The sequence below is a fragment of the Salmo trutta genome, chromosome 25 (assembly GCF_901001165.1).
Source record: "Salmo trutta chromosome 25, fSalTru1.1, whole genome shotgun sequence".
NCBI lineage: Eukaryota > Metazoa > Chordata > Actinopteri > Salmoniformes > Salmonidae > Salmo > Salmo trutta.
This window is the reverse complement of record NC_042981.1, coordinates 41390940-41407795: the sequence shown is the minus strand read 5'-3', so window position 1 is coordinate 41407795 and position 16856 is coordinate 41390940. Positions and strand designations below refer to the sequence as shown.

The 16856-nt window shown below is 41.0% G+C and overlaps 1 protein-coding gene and 1 long non-coding RNA gene across 2 annotated transcripts in view; one reads left to right on the top strand and one right to left on the bottom strand.

The window, feature by feature from the left end:
• Window positions 1–16856, bottom strand: part of LOC115162577 (parkin coregulated gene protein homolog) — a 271046-nt gene that overhangs the window by 18261 nt on the left and 235929 nt on the right. The window lies entirely within an intron of this gene.
• On the top strand, window positions 10884–12118 carry LOC115162578 (uncharacterized). Its single transcript, XR_003869580.1, has 2 exons — window positions 10884–11179; window positions 11353–12118. It is a non-coding gene; the product is annotated as an uncharacterized LOC115162578 (long non-coding RNA).

Below are 16856 nucleotides of genomic sequence, written 5' to 3'. Positions count from 1 at the left end.
CAGGGTTTAGCATAGGTGCTTTGTTGCGTTTTTTTGTGGGACTAGAAAAAAAGGACTGGAACATAACATAATGTTATTAACCAGTTCCCATGCTTTTAAAATAACGGTTCTGTTCCGATACAGTATGGATCACTTTCGACCCCGGTTCTGTTCCTTGAAAAATGTTGTTATTTTCCGTTTTTTGGTTCTGTTCCAACCCCTGGTTTTAACCTTATCCCAAGTCTTAACTTAGCCATTCGGAAACGTAATGTTTTAACCCAAAAACTTTAACCCTGAACTTAAAGGCCCAGTACAGTCAAAATTCAGTTTTCCAGTTTTTTTTATATCATATTGTACAACAGCTGAGTAAACTAACACTGTAAAAGTGTGAAAACATTTGATCAGTTTATATCCTGAGAGTTGCTGTTTGAAAATACAATATACACAGGACCTTCTAAACAGCAGGTTTGCAGTGGTAGACAATTTATTTACCCTAGCCAAAACCTTAAAGGAGAAGTTTACCCAAAATACAGAAACTCCCAAGTAATTCCATAAATTGAAACTAGTCTAGCGGAGTTTGCCCTCTCCCCCTCTCTCTCCCTGTAGTGCTGTACTGAAACAGCTGCAAAAACGGGTCACGTGACTCGTGACGTTTGCTGGATGCATGCCTCGCTCTGCTCCACTACCAGTGAATTCATGATTAAGAAATCCGTGAAATGTGGGCAAATTCGTTGTTTTATTGAAAGCGTACAACCGAATAAACCATTTTGGTCAAAAGTACTATTGGTTTTGAGTCAGGAAATGTTTCCAATAAACATTTGCGATTATTTTATATCATTATTTTATGTAGCCAACTGCAAAAGCGGAGATGGGATACAACTGTGCATGTGCACTCTCACGATATGCCCTTATATGGACCTTGATGTCACAGATTCCCCCACAAAATTGGGTGGGGGAAGGAGCTGGTGCTAAAGTTGATAGAGTTAGGCATATCGCAGATAAAGTTAGTTACGCAAAGTGGATAAAGAGAGCAAGCTGATGTTCGGTCACTGGCTGCACTTTATACAGGATATCAAGGGAAGAAGGCACTAAATTTCAGTTTTCCGATAAAATATACGGAGATGCAGAAGATGGTTAGTAGCAATCCAAAATAATAAATATGATGTAAATACTCCTGAAGCAAACCTTGCATCGTTGCGTGTGTGTAGCAAGCATATGAACTAGATAAGCAATCTGAAATTATAGGGAAAGAAAACCGAAGGATGCTAAAAAAGATACAGCTGTTCCTATTGTATTTCCATGGACTGGATCTGGAGCAGTGCCAAAGTTCAGAGGTGCATTTGCGAAGAGAAAGTGAAAGTGCGGAGGTATGTAACCTGATTCTTGAAGTTCGAAGCGTTCTTGTGTTATTGCCATTGAACCATATCATGTACAGTTGAAGACGGAAGTTTACATACACCTTAGCCAAATACATTTAACCTCAGTTTTTCACAATTCCTGACATTTAATCCAAGTAAAGATTCCCTGTCTTAGGTCAGTTAGGATCACCACTTAATTTTAAGAATGTAAAATGTCAGAATAATAGTAGAGAGTGATTAATTTCAGCTTCTATGTCTTTCATCACATTCCCAGTGGGTCAGAAGTTTACATACACTCAATTTAGTATTTGGTAGCATTGCCTTTAAATTGTTTAACTTGGGTCAAACGTTTCAGGTAGCCTTCCACAAGCTTCCCACTATAAGTTGGGTGAATTTTGGCCCATTCCTCCTGACAGAGCTGGTGTAACTGAGTCAGGTTTGTAGGCCTCCTTACTTGCACACGCTTTTCAGTTCTGCCCACAAATGTTCTATAGGATTGAGGTCAGGGCTTTGTGATGGCCACTCCAATACCTTGACTTTGTTGCCCTTAAGCCATTTTGACACAACTTTAGAAGTATGCTTGGGGTCATTGTCCATTTGGAAGACCCATTTGTGACCAGGCTTTAACTTCCTGACTGATGTCTTGAGATGTTGCTTCAATATATCCACATCATTTCCCTCCCTCATGATGCCATCTATTTTGTGAAGTGCACCAGTCCCTCCTGCAGAAAAGCACCCCCACAACATGATGCTGCCACTCCCGTGCTTCACGGTTGGGTTGGTGTTCTTCGGCTTGCAAGCCTCTCCCTTTTTCCTCCAAACATAACAATGGTCATTATGGCCAAACAGTTCTATATTTGTTTCATCAGATCAGAGGACATTTCTCCAAAAAGTACGATCTTTGTCCCCATGTGCAGTTGCAAATTGTAGTTTGGCCTTTTTATGGCGGTTTTGGAGCAGTGGCTTCTTCCTTGCTGAGCGGCCTTTCAGGTTATGTCGATATAGGACTCGTTTTACTGTGGATATAGATACTTTTGTACCCGTTTCCTCCAGCATCTTCACAAGGTCCTTTGCTGTTGTTCTGGGATTGATTTGCACTTTTCACACCAAAGTTCATCTCTAGGAGACAGAACGTGTCTCCTAGAGATGAACTTTGGTGTGAAAAGTGCAAATGATGCGGTATGATGTGTCATGACGTTGGCCTGTGGGTGTGGTTTATGACCCCCCCATAAATACCTTTCTCCCTTCCCCTCTCTTACTGACCCTATTGAAGGACTGCTGTCCTGTTAAATATAGAGAGTCTGGGAACATCAAACAAATGGGGAAAGGAACCATATTTTGATAATAAAACCAGTTGGAAATATGCTTGATAACGTAATGAGTATGTATGTCAGTTCATTGTTATCTGAGACATTATGATTGATGACAGGACGACATAAACTGTACCTGAGAAAGTATACACCCTCTAGTTATCAGAGTCACATGGAATTGTTATGCAATTGAAATGTTTGATATAGAAATTGTTTGTTAGGAGATTAAATGTAATTTTAGCTTCCAAATGAGAGAATTGGGTTTTCATAAAGAAAGTGCCCTGCTCGATCAGTGGCCCAACCCTGTGAAGAGACAGGTGTTATAAACGATGAAACACCTCCTTCCCCCCTCTCCACTATATAAGCCTTTGACGAAAAGATAACCAGTAGTTCCAGTACGGGAGGTCTGCAGCCTCTACGTTAGAAGGACACACATGTTAACTAAACCATATCAAGGACAGAACTAAGCCAACCTCGGCGTGAGCTATGGTATGAACTGGTATGAACTTTGAGCTTATTCACTACAGAAGTGATACTTCCTAGCCGCTGAGTTAGCCGCTGCTAACGTGGGCTAGGAAAGGACGGACGACGGATCCAGTCTAACAACCAGACGAAGATACCACCACGTATCCAATTTACCACCATTGACATTCTTCCACTACAGGAAGATCTGTTGGCCAACCCGGCCAGCATCTACGACCAATCTACCGAAGCGCAGCTCAGAGTAAATATTTATTGCATTTTCCTTTTCCAAATGGGCGGTAATTTAGAATGCATAAGATAATGTATTTACGATAGCATAGCTGCTGTTTCTTTGTTCCTAAATCTTCCCGCTCTTTCATTCAAGCCCAACCCCCTTTCCTTTGTGTAACCAGGTTCCGTCCACCGGGACGTTTTCTGTATGACATCATTGGTATTCTGTGTATTTGTAATTCTGTGTGATTAGTTAGGTATTTAGTAAATAAATAATTAAACCCAATTTTGTATTGCTGATTCAACTTGTTAGCCAGGGTTCGTGAAGATAACCAAGAATTTACAACTTTCATTATGAGACTGAAAATAAGTTAAGGGTTAATATTGACTGCTATCGATGTAAAATATTACTAAGTATTTTAAGAGTTTATTCGGAAGATAACAGCTCTATAAACGTTCTTCCGTGGTGCCCCGACTTTCTAGTTAAATACATTTACATGATTAGCTTAATCAGGTAATATTAATTACAGAGAAATCATTTTATAAGTTAGCATGTCATATCACTTAATCCGGCATAGCCAAAGACACGACAGATGGCTGCGTGGTCCCATGGTGTTAATACTTGCGTACTATTGTTTGTTCAGATGAACGTGGTACCTTCAGGCGTTTGGAAATTGCTCCCAAGGATGAACCAGACTTGTGGAGGTCTACAATTGTTTTCTGAGGTCTTAGCTGATTTATTTTGATTTTCCCATGATGTCAAGAAAAGAGGCACAGAGTTTGAAGGTAAGTCTTGAAATAAATCCACAGGTACACCTCCAATTGACTCAAATGTTGTCAATTAGCCTATCAGCAGCTTCTACAGCCATGACATCATTTTCTGGAATTTTCCAAGCTGTTTAAAGGCACAGTCAACTTAGTGTATGTACACTTCTGACCCAATGGAATTGTGATACAGTGAGTTATAAGTGAAATAATCTGTCTGTAAACAATTGTTGGAAAAATTACTTGTGTCATGCACAAAGTAGATGTCCTAACTGACTTGCCAAAACGATAGTTTGTTAACAAGAAATTTGTGGAGTGGTTGTAAAATGAGTTTTAATGACTCCATTCTAAGTGTATGTAAACTTCCGACTTCAACTGTAGAAGTAGGCAGGGATAGAAATGAAGCTAGCCCGCTCGTCCGTGGCTTGTACTTTTCAGACTGGGTTAGTAGAAAATGTGCCAAACTAGCCTACCAGGGAAATGTTCTCCTTTCAAATATTGCATGGCACAAATTTTGGACCCGGGCTAATAAGAATTGCAGTCTACTACCCGGTTGGCCAGTGTCCAAAATCCTTGCATATACTGTAGGCCTAGGTGCTGTACACGATAGCATATCTTCCCTATGCATTTATGACAAGGGGGTTGAAGAGACAATAATGTCACCTTACATTGCAGAATAGAATAAAACAAAAAAGTGTTGTTGCATTCTGCTCGCTATTTTTCATAATCCTAATTTCCAATGACTGATGTGTTGGCTAGACATGGTTAATTAGCATGACAACATTTCAGGCTGTGAACTGCTGTTTAACCTCTCTTGGGTAGGGGGCAGTATTTTTTTTACATTTATTTCACCTTTATTTAACCAGGTAGGCAAGTTGAGAACAAGTTCTCATTTACAATTGCGACCTGGCCAAGATAAGGCAAAGCAGTTCGACACATACAACAACACAGAGTTACACATGGAGTAAAACAAACATACAGTCAATAATACAGTAGAAAAAGAAGTCTATATACAATGTGAGCAAATGAGGTGAGATAAGGGAGGTAAAGGCAAAAAAAGGCCATGGTGGCAAAGTAAATACAATATAGCAAGTAAAACACTGGAATGGTAGATTTGTAGTGGAAGAAAGTGCAAAGTAGAAATAGAAATACTGGGGTGCAAAGGAGCAAAATAATAAAATAATAAATAAAATACAGTAGGGGAAGAGGTAGTAGTTTGGGCAAAATTTTAGATGGGCTATGTACAGGTGCAGTGATCTGTGAGCTGCTCTGACAGCTGGTGCTTAAAGCTAGTGAGGGAGATAAGTGTTTCCAGTTTTAGAGATTTTTGTAGTTTGTTCCAGTCATTGGCAGCAGAGAACTGGAAGGAGAGACGGCCAAAAGAGGAATTGGCTTTGGGGGTGACCAGAGAGATATACCTGCTGGAGCGCGTGCTACAGGTGGGTGCTGCTATGGTGACCAGTGAGCGGAGATAAGGGGGGACTTTACCTAGCAGGGTCTTGTAGATGACCTGGAGCCAGTGGGTTTGGCGACGAGTATGAAGCGAGGGCCAGCCAACGAGAGCGTACAGGTCGCAGTGGTGGGTAGTATATGGGGCTTTGGTGACAAAAAGGATGGCACTGTGATAGACTGCATCCAGTTTATTGAGTAAGGTATTGGAGGCTATTTTGTAAATGACATCGCCGAAGTCGAGGATTGGTAGGATGGTCAGTTTTACGAGGGTATGTTTGGCAGCATGAGTGAAGGATGCTTTGTTGCGAAATAGGAAGCCAATTCTAGATTTAACTTTGGATTGGAGATGTTTGATGTGAGTCTGGAAGGAGAGCTTACAGTCTAACCAGACACCTAGGTATTTGTATTTGTCCACATATTCTAAGACAGAACCGTCCAGAGTAGTGATGCTGGACGGGCGGGCAGGTGCAGGCAGCGATCGGTTGAAGAGCATGCATTTAGTTTTACTTGTATTTAAGTGCAGTTAGAGGCCACGGAAGGAGAGTTGTATGGCATTGAAGCTCATCTGGAGGGTTGTTAACACAGTGTCCAAAGAAGGGCCAGAAGTATACAGAATGGTGTCATCTGCGTAGAGGTGGATCAGAGACTCACCAGCAGCAAGAGCGACATCATTGATGTATACAGAGAAAAGAGTTGGCCCAAGAATTTAACCCTGTGGCACCCCCATAGAGACTACCAGAGGCCCGGACAACAGGCCATCCGATTTGACACATTGAACTCTATCAGAGAAGTAGTTGGTGAACCAGGCGAGGCAATCATTTGAGAAACCAAGGCTATTGAGTCTGCCGATGAGGATGTGGTGATTGACAGAGTCGAAAGCCTTGGCCAGGTCAATGAATACGGCAACACAGTATTGTTTCTTATCGATGGCGGTTACGATATCGTTTAGGACCTTGAGCGTGGCTGAGGTGCACCCATGACCAGCTCTGAAACCAGATTGCATAGCGGAGAAGGTGCGGTGGGATTCGAAATGGTCGATAATTTGTTTGTTGACTTGGCTTTCGAAGACCTTAGAAAGGCAGGGTAGGATAGATATGTCTGTAGCAGTTTGGGTCAAGAGTGTCCCATCCTTTGAAGAGGGGGATGACAGCAGCTGCTTTCCAATCTTTGGGAATCTCAGACGACACGAAAGATAGGTTGAACAGGCTAGTAATAGGGGTTGCAACAATTTCGGCAGATAATTTTAGAAAGAAAGGGTCCAGATTGTCTAGCCCGGCTGATTTGTAGGGGTCCAGATTTTGCAGCTCTTTCAGAACATCAGCTGACTGGATTTGGGAAAAGGAGAAATGGGGAAGGCTTGGGCGAGTAGCTGTGGGGGGTGCAGTGCTGTTGACCGCGGTAGGGGTAGCCAGGTGGGAAGCATGGCCACCCGTAGAAAAATGCTTATTGAAATTCTCAATTATAGTGGATTTATCGGAGGTGACAGAGTTTCCTATCCTCAGTGCAGTGGGCAGCTGGGAGGAGGTGTTCTTATTCTCTATGGACTTTACAGTGTCCCAGAACTTTTTTGAGTTTGTGTTGCAGGAAGCAAATTTCAGCTTGAAAAATCTAACCTTGGCTTTTCTAACTGCCTGTGTATATAGGTTTCTAACTTCCCTGAAAAGTTACTCGACTGAACGCGCGAACAAAAAGGAGGTATTTCGACATACATATGGACTTTATCGAAACAAAACAAACATTTATTGTGGAACTGGGATTCCTGGGAGTGCATTCCGATGAAGATCATCAAAGGTAAGTGAATATTTATAATGTTATTTGTGACTTCTGTTGACTCCACAATGGCGGGTATCTGTATGGCTTGTTTTGATGTCTGAGCGCTGTACTCAGATTATTGCAAAGCTTGCTTTCGCCGTAAAGCTTTTTTGAAATCTGACACAGCGGTTGCATTAAGGAGAAGTTTATCTATAATTCTGTGCACAACACTTGTATCTTTTATCAAAGTTTATGATGAGTATTTCTGTAAATTGATGTGCTCATTCACTGGAAGTTTTGGAGGCAAAACATTTCTGAACATTACACACCAATGTAAAATACGTTTTTTGGATATAAATATGAACTTTATCGAGCAAAACATACATGTATTGTGTAACATGAAGTCCTATGAGTGCCATCTGATGAAGACCATCAAAGGTTAGTGATTCATTTTAGCTGTATTTCTGGTTTTTGTGACACCTCTCCTTGCTTGGAAAATGGCTGTGTGGTTTTTCTTGTCTAGGTGCTGTCCTAACATAATCTAATGCTATGCTTTCGCCGTAAAGCCTTTTTGAAATCGGACAATGTGGTTGAATTAACGAGAAGATTATCTTTAAAATGGTGTAAAATACTTGTACGTGTGAGAAATTTCAATTATGAGATTTTTGTTGTTTTGAATTTGGCGCTCTGCTATTTCACTGGCTGTTGGCGAGGTGGGACGCTACCGTCCCACATACCCTAGAGAAGTTTTAACAATGAGTGAAATAAGTTAAACAAGTTAAATAAAGGTTAAATGAAAAATAATTAGAAATAAAAAATACCTGGCCCCTGGAACCACCTGGGGTATACGATTGGCCATTGTCTGGTCTATTGTGTAGCCTATTTTTAAACTCTCCCCCTATAATTAATTTTAGCACCATGGCCATGAAAACGTATTACATGTTAAATAAATGGTATAACATGACTTGTGTGTTAGGATGGAAGTTTTTATTTGTCAATACACAACAGAATAACACTTGGGCATATATCCAATACTATATCAACTGCCTCTCCCTTTCACATTTCATATTTTATGTATCATGAACTTCCATTGTGTCACAAGTAACTGAGGTAAATTTTCCTATCTGAATCACAGGTTCTGGCCACAATTGATTGGTCTTCAAAGGACCAAACAACAGCAAGCTCATCTGGCACCCATGTAAATAATGGATATTTTCACATCTTTTCCCAATGTCTGATGTGTTGGCTTGCCATGGTTAATTAGTATGACAACGTTTCAAGCTGTGAACTGCCTGTCTCCTAGAACCACCTGGAGTAATTGATTATCTATTGTGCATTTGTATGACAACATGCTTTGAGAGTACATTCAGCATTTATGTGTAATGATTTCACATTGATTGTTTGATTTAAATGGGTGAGAGTAAAGCTGTTTTAAATGTTTAATAATATGGTTGATCTCCTGAGTCCATGGGCTTTGCAGCTGTGTCCAGACCTCCAGGTTAACCAGAAAGGGTCCCTGAGTCTTTGGTAAGTAATCTAGAACAATGTATATATTTTCTATGACTCCGTATATCAAAGTGTTATTCAGTATGTGCTGCTTTAATTTTTGAACACTTCGATCATTTTGTGTATTGTCTTTCTAGGGAGGATCAGGGAAATACATCTCAGCAACAGCAGCCTCCTTCACCTTTTCCTACACAACATCCACAGTCTTCACCTTCCCAGCTGGACACCAGTTTTAGCTCCCCTGATGATGACGAGGACCACATACCCCACATACCCCCAACATTCATGAGCTCAAGTTGCAACTTTTTCAGAGCTGTTCACTGGTGCCACTTTCACTGACATAAAGGACTGGGCTGAACTATGTAATATACAGTTCCCTGCACGATCAACATTCTTCGTACTACAGTCCTCTTACTTCCTACTGTTAATAAATCAGGATTAAAGACTGAAGCAGGAAAATATAATTTCCACTATGGTCCAGGATGGAAATGCAGGGAAGGCAGTCCACATCTGTGCTGACAGTCCTGGCTATTCCACTAAATATACAACATACAGTGCCTTGCAAAAGTATTCATCCCCTTTGGCGTTTTTCCTATTTTGTTGCATTACAACCTCTGTTTTAAATTGATTTTTATTTGGATTTCATGTAATGGACATACACAAAATAGTCCAAATTGGTGAAGTGAAATGTAAAAAATTACACCCCCCCCCCAGAAAAGTGGTGCATGCATATGTATTCATCCCCTTTGCTATGAAGCCCCTAAATAAGATCTGGTGCAACCAATTACCTTCAGAAGTCACATAATTAGTTAAATAAAGTCCACCTGTGTGCAGTCTAAGTGTCACATGGTTTCAGTATATATACACATGTTCTGAAAGGCCCCAGAGTCTGCAACACCACTAAGCAAGGGGCACCACCAAGCAAGCGGCACCGTGAAGACCAAGGAGCTCTCTAAACAGGTCAGGGACAAAGTTGTGGAGAAGTACAGATCAGGGTTGGGTTATAAAAAAAATATCCGAAACTTTGAACATCCCACAGAGCACCATTAACATTAGTAAAAAATTGAAAGAATATGGCACCACAACAAACCTGCCAAGAGAGGGCCGCCCACCAAAACTCACGGACCAGGCAAGGAGGGAATTAATCAGAGAGGCAACAAAGAGACCAAAGATAACCCTGAAGGAGCTGTAAAAGTCCACAGCGGAGATTGGAGTATCTGTCCATAGAAGCATTTTAAGCCATACACTTCACAGAACTGGGCTTTATGGAAGAGTGGCCAGAAAAAAAGCCATTGCTTAAAGAAAAAAATAAGCAAAAATGTTTGGTGGTCGCCAAAAGGCATGTGGGAGACTCCCCAAACATATGGAAGAAGGTACTCGGGTCAGATGAAACTAAAATTGAGCTTTGGCCATCATGGAAAATGCTATGTCTGGCGCAAACCCAACACCTCATCACCCCGAGAATACCATCCCCACAGTGAAGCACGGTGGTGGCAGCGTCATGCTGTGGGGATGTTTTTCATCGGCAGGGACTGGGAAACTGGTCAGAATTGAAGGAATGATGGATGGCGCTAAATACAGGGAAATTCTTGAGGGAAGCCTGTTTCAGTCTTCCAGAGATTTGAGACTGGAACGGAGGTTCACCTTCCAGCAGGACAATGACCCTAAGCATACTGCTAAAGCAACATTTGAGTGGTTTAAGGGGAAACATTTAAATGTCTTGGAATGGCCTAGTCAAAGCCCAGACCTCAATCCAATTGAGAATCTGTGGTATGACTTAAAGACTGCTGTACACCAGCGGAACCCATCCAAGTTGAAGGAGCTGGAGCAGTTTTGCCTTGAAGAATGGGCAAAAATCCCAGTGACTAGATGTGCCAAGCTTATAGAGACATACCCCAAAAGACTTTCAGCTGTAATTGCTGCAAAAAAGTATTGATTTGGGGGGGTGAATAGTTATGCAAGCTCAAGTTCTGTTTTTTTGTCTTATTTCTTGTTTATTTCACAATAAAACATATTTTGAATCTTCAAAGTGGTAGGCATGTTGTGTAAATCAAATGATACAAACCCCCCAAAAATCTATTTTAATTCCAGGTTGTAAGGCAACAAAATAGGAAAATGCAAAGGTGGGTGAATACTTTATCAAGCCACTGTATAGGTCATTATAATTATTATCATAATAATTTATTTAAGAATTTTGCAAATCATGTGAAAAAAATTGACACCATTTCTCAATTATCTTACTGCCAAAGAATGGGTTCTCAACTTGAGATGCAAATCAATCAATCATTAATTTATTTATTTCTTCATTCATACAGCTACATGAATGACAGGACCAATAAAGTAATTGAAGCTGATGTGATCCAGGTAGGTGTATTGTAGGCCATCAATATAAACTGACTTGCCTAGTTAAACAAAGTTTAAAAAATAATAATAATAATTTCACTTACTACTTTCAGTATGACCAAATGTGATCACAATTGAAATGGTATTCAAAATATATTTTTCTATACGTCATTTTTTTGTATTTTCTAAAACAGGTCACTAACGCCACCAGTTCAGTGGCGATTGAGTCAGTTGGATTTCAGAGAGGGTTGAATAGCATACTGACAGAGGGTCTACCTGTATCAACTACTGATCGTTCACCATCAATCAGAAAAATCATGCGAGAAGAATACCCTACTATCCAACATGAGCTGGATTGCTGGCATGTTTCAAAGGGTAAATCTGTAACTATTCCACCAACAATAGAGTTGTCATTCAGTGTCATATGTTTCCTTTTTGTAATGTTTAGGTAAAATGTTGATCTTTCCTCTAGTAGGCTTGATAAAGAAACTTCTGGCACAGTCAAAAAATAAGGGCAATGACGTTTTAAGGCTGTGAATGAAAATGTTGCAAATCACCTTTGGCACTCCTGTTGTAAATCTAGGAGAGACATACAGGTACATGGGCTTGAAAATGATTGCCAAGACAATTATGGCCCATAAGAAAGAACAAACCTAACACAAAGGATTCTGATAAGTAACTATGCTAAAATAATGTATTGAGATGAAATGGCTAAATCAGTTTATTCAGGACGGTTATTATTACTACACATAGACCAAAACCTATTAAATGAAGTGGCAACTAAGTGTGTAATCAGGAACAATATCTTTCAAAGGAATAAAACTCATATGGAAGTCTCTTCTACCTACCACATCTGCGGCACTGTAACGTGGGTCGTATAAAGGCGACAAAGGCGCAGCGTGTAGACTCACTGGGAATGTGATGAAAGAAATAAAAGCTGAAATAAATAATTCTCTCTACTATTATTCTGACATTTCACATTCTTAAAATAAAGTGGTGATCCTAACTGACCTAAGACAGGGAATTCTTACTAGGATTAAATGTCAGGAATTGTGTAACTGTGTTTAAATGTATTTGGCTGAGGTGCATGTATACTTCCGACTTCAACTGTATGTCTAGCATACTATAAAATACCATCTATCCTGTTACAACATAAGCTAACTGTATTTTGTCAAACACAAAAATTATCATTTTGAATTTGTGTGTGTGTGTACCATGTAAACATATCTAACTGCACTTGGCCTTCATTGTGTAGGTGAGAAATGCTTCAAGACTGTGTTTCTGAAACAGTCCAAGCAGTGGGTTGCCCAAAAAAATCTATGAACCAAAACAGTTCCAGTTTAGGGAGAGTCTGGTTGAGCAGGTGCTGGAGCGGCGCCAGGATTCAACGGTGGTTGACAGGGATCCTTCATGCCAGCTGCCCAAGCCTAATCATCCAGCCAACATTGCCACAGAGGGAGAGACCTGAGTTGTTCTTGTTATTTCAACTTCAATGTGTATCTTTACCTATTCAAATAAAATATTAGAAAAAACATTGGGATAAATAAACACAGGCTATTTAGTGTTTGGGCTTATGTGGAAACATAAACCCACCAACGCTCCCGCTTATAGAGGTTTATGATACGAGATAATTGAATAAAGTAAAGTTTAGCTACTTACTCGTTAGATAACTGTCCATTTGACCCAGCTGGAACTGGGTTGCGTCTTCAATTCCTTTTTGGAATATTGAAAAATGTTTCAAGGACACCAGAGATATGTGGGCGGCAAAATCCCTGTGGCCTCAAAAGCAAACTAACTGCTTCTCATCATTACGTTCCTCCATTTCTGGAGAGCAATTGCCACAACTGCACCGCCAGTCTGTGTTGATCCTTGGGATGGGTTGGGGCTGTGGTTCAGCTGCTTCTGCGGGTTCGGTGGCAAGAGTGGAGGAAGCCATCTTAAGCTCAATTTGCCTCAATTCTTCATCCGAATATTCAGGCTCAAATAAATACGGTTCTGTCACGGATCCCTCCAGAACTTTCATCACGCACACTTGTCCCCTATTCCCACTGATTAGTATTCGTATATATGTGCCCTTTGGTTTCCATGGTCTTGTTGATTATTGTAACTATGTCCACTGGTGCATGTGAGTACCTGTGCTGTGTGTTTTGGGCTTTCGTGCCCTTGTGGATTGCACAGATGATTACGGGTCTCGTCCCATGTGATAATCATTGTGCGCTAGTGTTGTTTATTCGAGGTACTCCTCGCTCTTTTGTTTGGGTTTCAACCCTGTGTTTTTGTTATGTGTTTGTTTGGTCTTCGTCCCCGTGCCTTTACACAACACGCCGTAATTTGGGGCTTAAAACTTCTTAGGCATAGCCCCCTTTTTTTTCTCCAATTTTCACCTAAATGACATACCCCAATCTAACTGCCTGTAGCTCATGCCCTGAAGCAAGGATATGCATATTCTTGGTACCATTTGAAAGTTAACACTTTGAAATTTGTGGAAATGTGAATGTAGGAGAATATAACACAATAGATCTGGTAGAAGGAAATACAAAGAAAAAAAACAACCAGTGTTTTTTTTACCATCTTTGAAATGCAAGAGAAAGGTCACTGGTAAAGCCATCAATCTGGTTGTAATTCTGATAGTGTCCACCAGATGGCAGCAGTGTATGTGCACAGTTTCAGATGGATAACTTAAAAAATGAGTGAGTAAGAATACGTTTAGTGAGAAGTCCCCAAGTACATTTGTGAAGGGGACATTAGCATTCATATTCCATTTTTTTCTGCAAGAATATTGTCAAATCTGTATACTTGGACTTTGATTTAGCTTTCCAAGTATTAGTAGCCATATTATAAGTTCAACATTTGCAAAACAACCAGTTTTCATAACCTCATAAGTCTGAATATTCTTATACGTTGTGTCCAAAAGAAAAAGGCATGCTGTTGCAAAAGGTTAGTGCCTACATTTTGCGACCGAAACGGGGTTTCCAGGTACTCCCATAAAGTCCAGCTCATTGGCTATCTAGCTAGCTTTGTTTGACCCCAATTGGTGCTTATTTGACAAAGATACAGTCGTCCAAGAGATGGCCGCCGCGTCATCGGCGTGCCATGAAGGTGTCGCTCTCTGACCAAATATGGTGTCCTATAGGATATACTACACCCCTAATCTCTGAGGTGTACATACGAACGTGATTTGACTTGTTCAAACAACATTTAGGGTGAGATTTTCACAGATTCCTTTGTTTACAAATTGAACAAGTGGAAATACAAAATCGATCTTTTTAGGATATGAAAAAGGATTTTATCTAACAAAACGACACTTCATGTTATCTCTGGGACCCTTTGGATAATAAATCAGAGCAAGATTTCAGAATGTAAGTACACATTTCACCTTTAGAGGTGAATTTCATCAAACCTATTGCTGTGAAAAATCAGTTTTGTTGTTAGGAGCTCTCCTCCAACAATAGCACAACATTTTTTCGCAGTAATAGTTACTGTAAATTGGACAGTGCAGTTATATTAACAAAACTGTAAACTTTCAGCCGATTATAAGATACTTATATGTACCGACATCTCTTGTTTCTCTAAAATCTGCGATCTTGATATAACGGGCTGCATGATTTACAACTGTCCCGTTGACGGAACGCCGATCCTTAAGAAGTTTTTAATAAAAAACCCTATTAAGCATTCCTGCGCCTGTCTCCCGAATCATTTATACCAGCGTGACAGGTTCGAAGACACCATCGGTGCCCCTCCAGTCGTTTTCTTCATCATTTGCGAGTATTTTGTTGTCGTACATGTTTGTAGGTTGTTGTTTACTTTGTATACCTAATATGTGATGCTGTCTTCACCGAAAAAAACGTGCATCTGTGAATAAGGGTATGACGTGCATTTTCTACGTTTCTACAATACAACTTTCATAACAGTTACATACTGAGTCGCTAGGAACATTAACCCGATCTATTTAGGAGGGATATCACACCTGGCACAAATGATTGTCTAATTCTGTTTTTCCTGCTGAGGGGTGCCCTATACCTGCGCCCAGAGGGGAGTAGTTCAACGTCTGGGTACAGGGGGTGGCTTGGGACTAAAATGATTTTGAGCCTTGCGGAGGGCCCTGATCCTTAAACAACAAATTTGTCCACTGGCAACGGACTAGAGCGAGGCCTGCATCCAGCAACATCACGAGTCACGTGGCCTGTTTGAAGCTGTTTCAGTACAGCACTACAGGGAGAGAGAGGGGGAGAGGGAGTGAACTAGTGTCACATCTGCTCCTGCTACGCCCTCTGGTATTCATCCGGTGTCTTCTTGACCTGCAGTTACTCCCCCTGTACTCTCTCTCTCTATCTCCCTCTCTCTCTCTGTGTGATTGTATGGTTGAAGACAGGTGTGCTGGAGTCAGAGCAGATCCTTACCAGCTGCAACTCGTTCCATAATCAAGACCTCTACAAATACTCAGTCCTGCCACTTCCATTCTGCCAGATTGTAATCTCTGCTCAGTCAGTTCATGATTCTAGCCATTTATGATTATTCAAGATCCTGTTACTCTGCTGTGCCTGTTTCCCTGCCTGACACCGTTTATCCTCTCATTGCAATTACCGCTCTGTCTCTGTCTCCTGTTCCACATCTCACCACCCAACTACTTTGCTCTGGATTTTACTCACCACCACTACCTTGGATTCCCCTCAGGACCTGTTTACCCTGTTCTACTCAGCTAACTCCAACCTCAGTCTCCACATCTGGTTTTTCTGCAACTCATCCGAGCTTCCCCGGATCTGCACTCCATATCTCTCTGTGTAACAATACATATTTTGGTTCATTCATCCCTGTTACCTCATCTGAGTCTGCTCTTGGGTTCCCCTGTGTCGCTCCACGTAACAACTAGATTCAATGTATAGAATCACTTTGTAGTTTCTGTATTTTGGGTAAGCTTCACCTTCTACCCTTTAAGATAATCTTTTGAAATGAATGCCTAAATGTAATGTTTTAACCCTATCCAAAATCTTGAACCCTTAATTTAACCATTCGGAATGATGCAGAGCAGGAGGAGCAACCCGGTATGTCAAAAACACTTTGAAATTTGGAGAAACGTGGATAAACGTCAGAATCTGAAGTAAAACTGTGACATTTTTTCTCTCCCCTCTGGTATGAGGAGATTTGGGGGCGGCTGCCTGGTAAGCAGCTGAGGTTTGTATTCAGTCTACCCCTCCTGTCTATGTGCCTCTTTCTTTCTCTATTTCTTGTTCTCTTTCCTCTCTCTACCTCTCTCTGGAGCTGCAGGGCAGACAGAGCTTCCAGAGCCCCACCGGTCTGACTGTGAGCTTCCATCCCCCTCTGTGATTTCAGTGCTCAGCAGCTGCGTCCATTTTCTCTCTCACTCTGCCATATGGTTCGATGTGATTCTATGCACTAACATTTGTTGCATAAACATTCATTTTCCATTCTAAGTTCAAATCAGCTGTTGATGGCACTCAAGAGCTGGGCCCCTCTGAGCTGGATGTGTCTGAGCTGACCACACTGCGCACACACTGGTTGAATCAACATTGTCTTAATTTCAATTAAATTACGTTGAACCAACGTGGAATAGACTTCTGATCTGTGACCATTGGGACTTCTGTGTGAATGATGAATATGTCTATGGTGTATGTAATCACCTGAGCTGTGCCATAAAGGAGACTAGTGGGAATCTACAACCCCACTATCCTATTAGGGC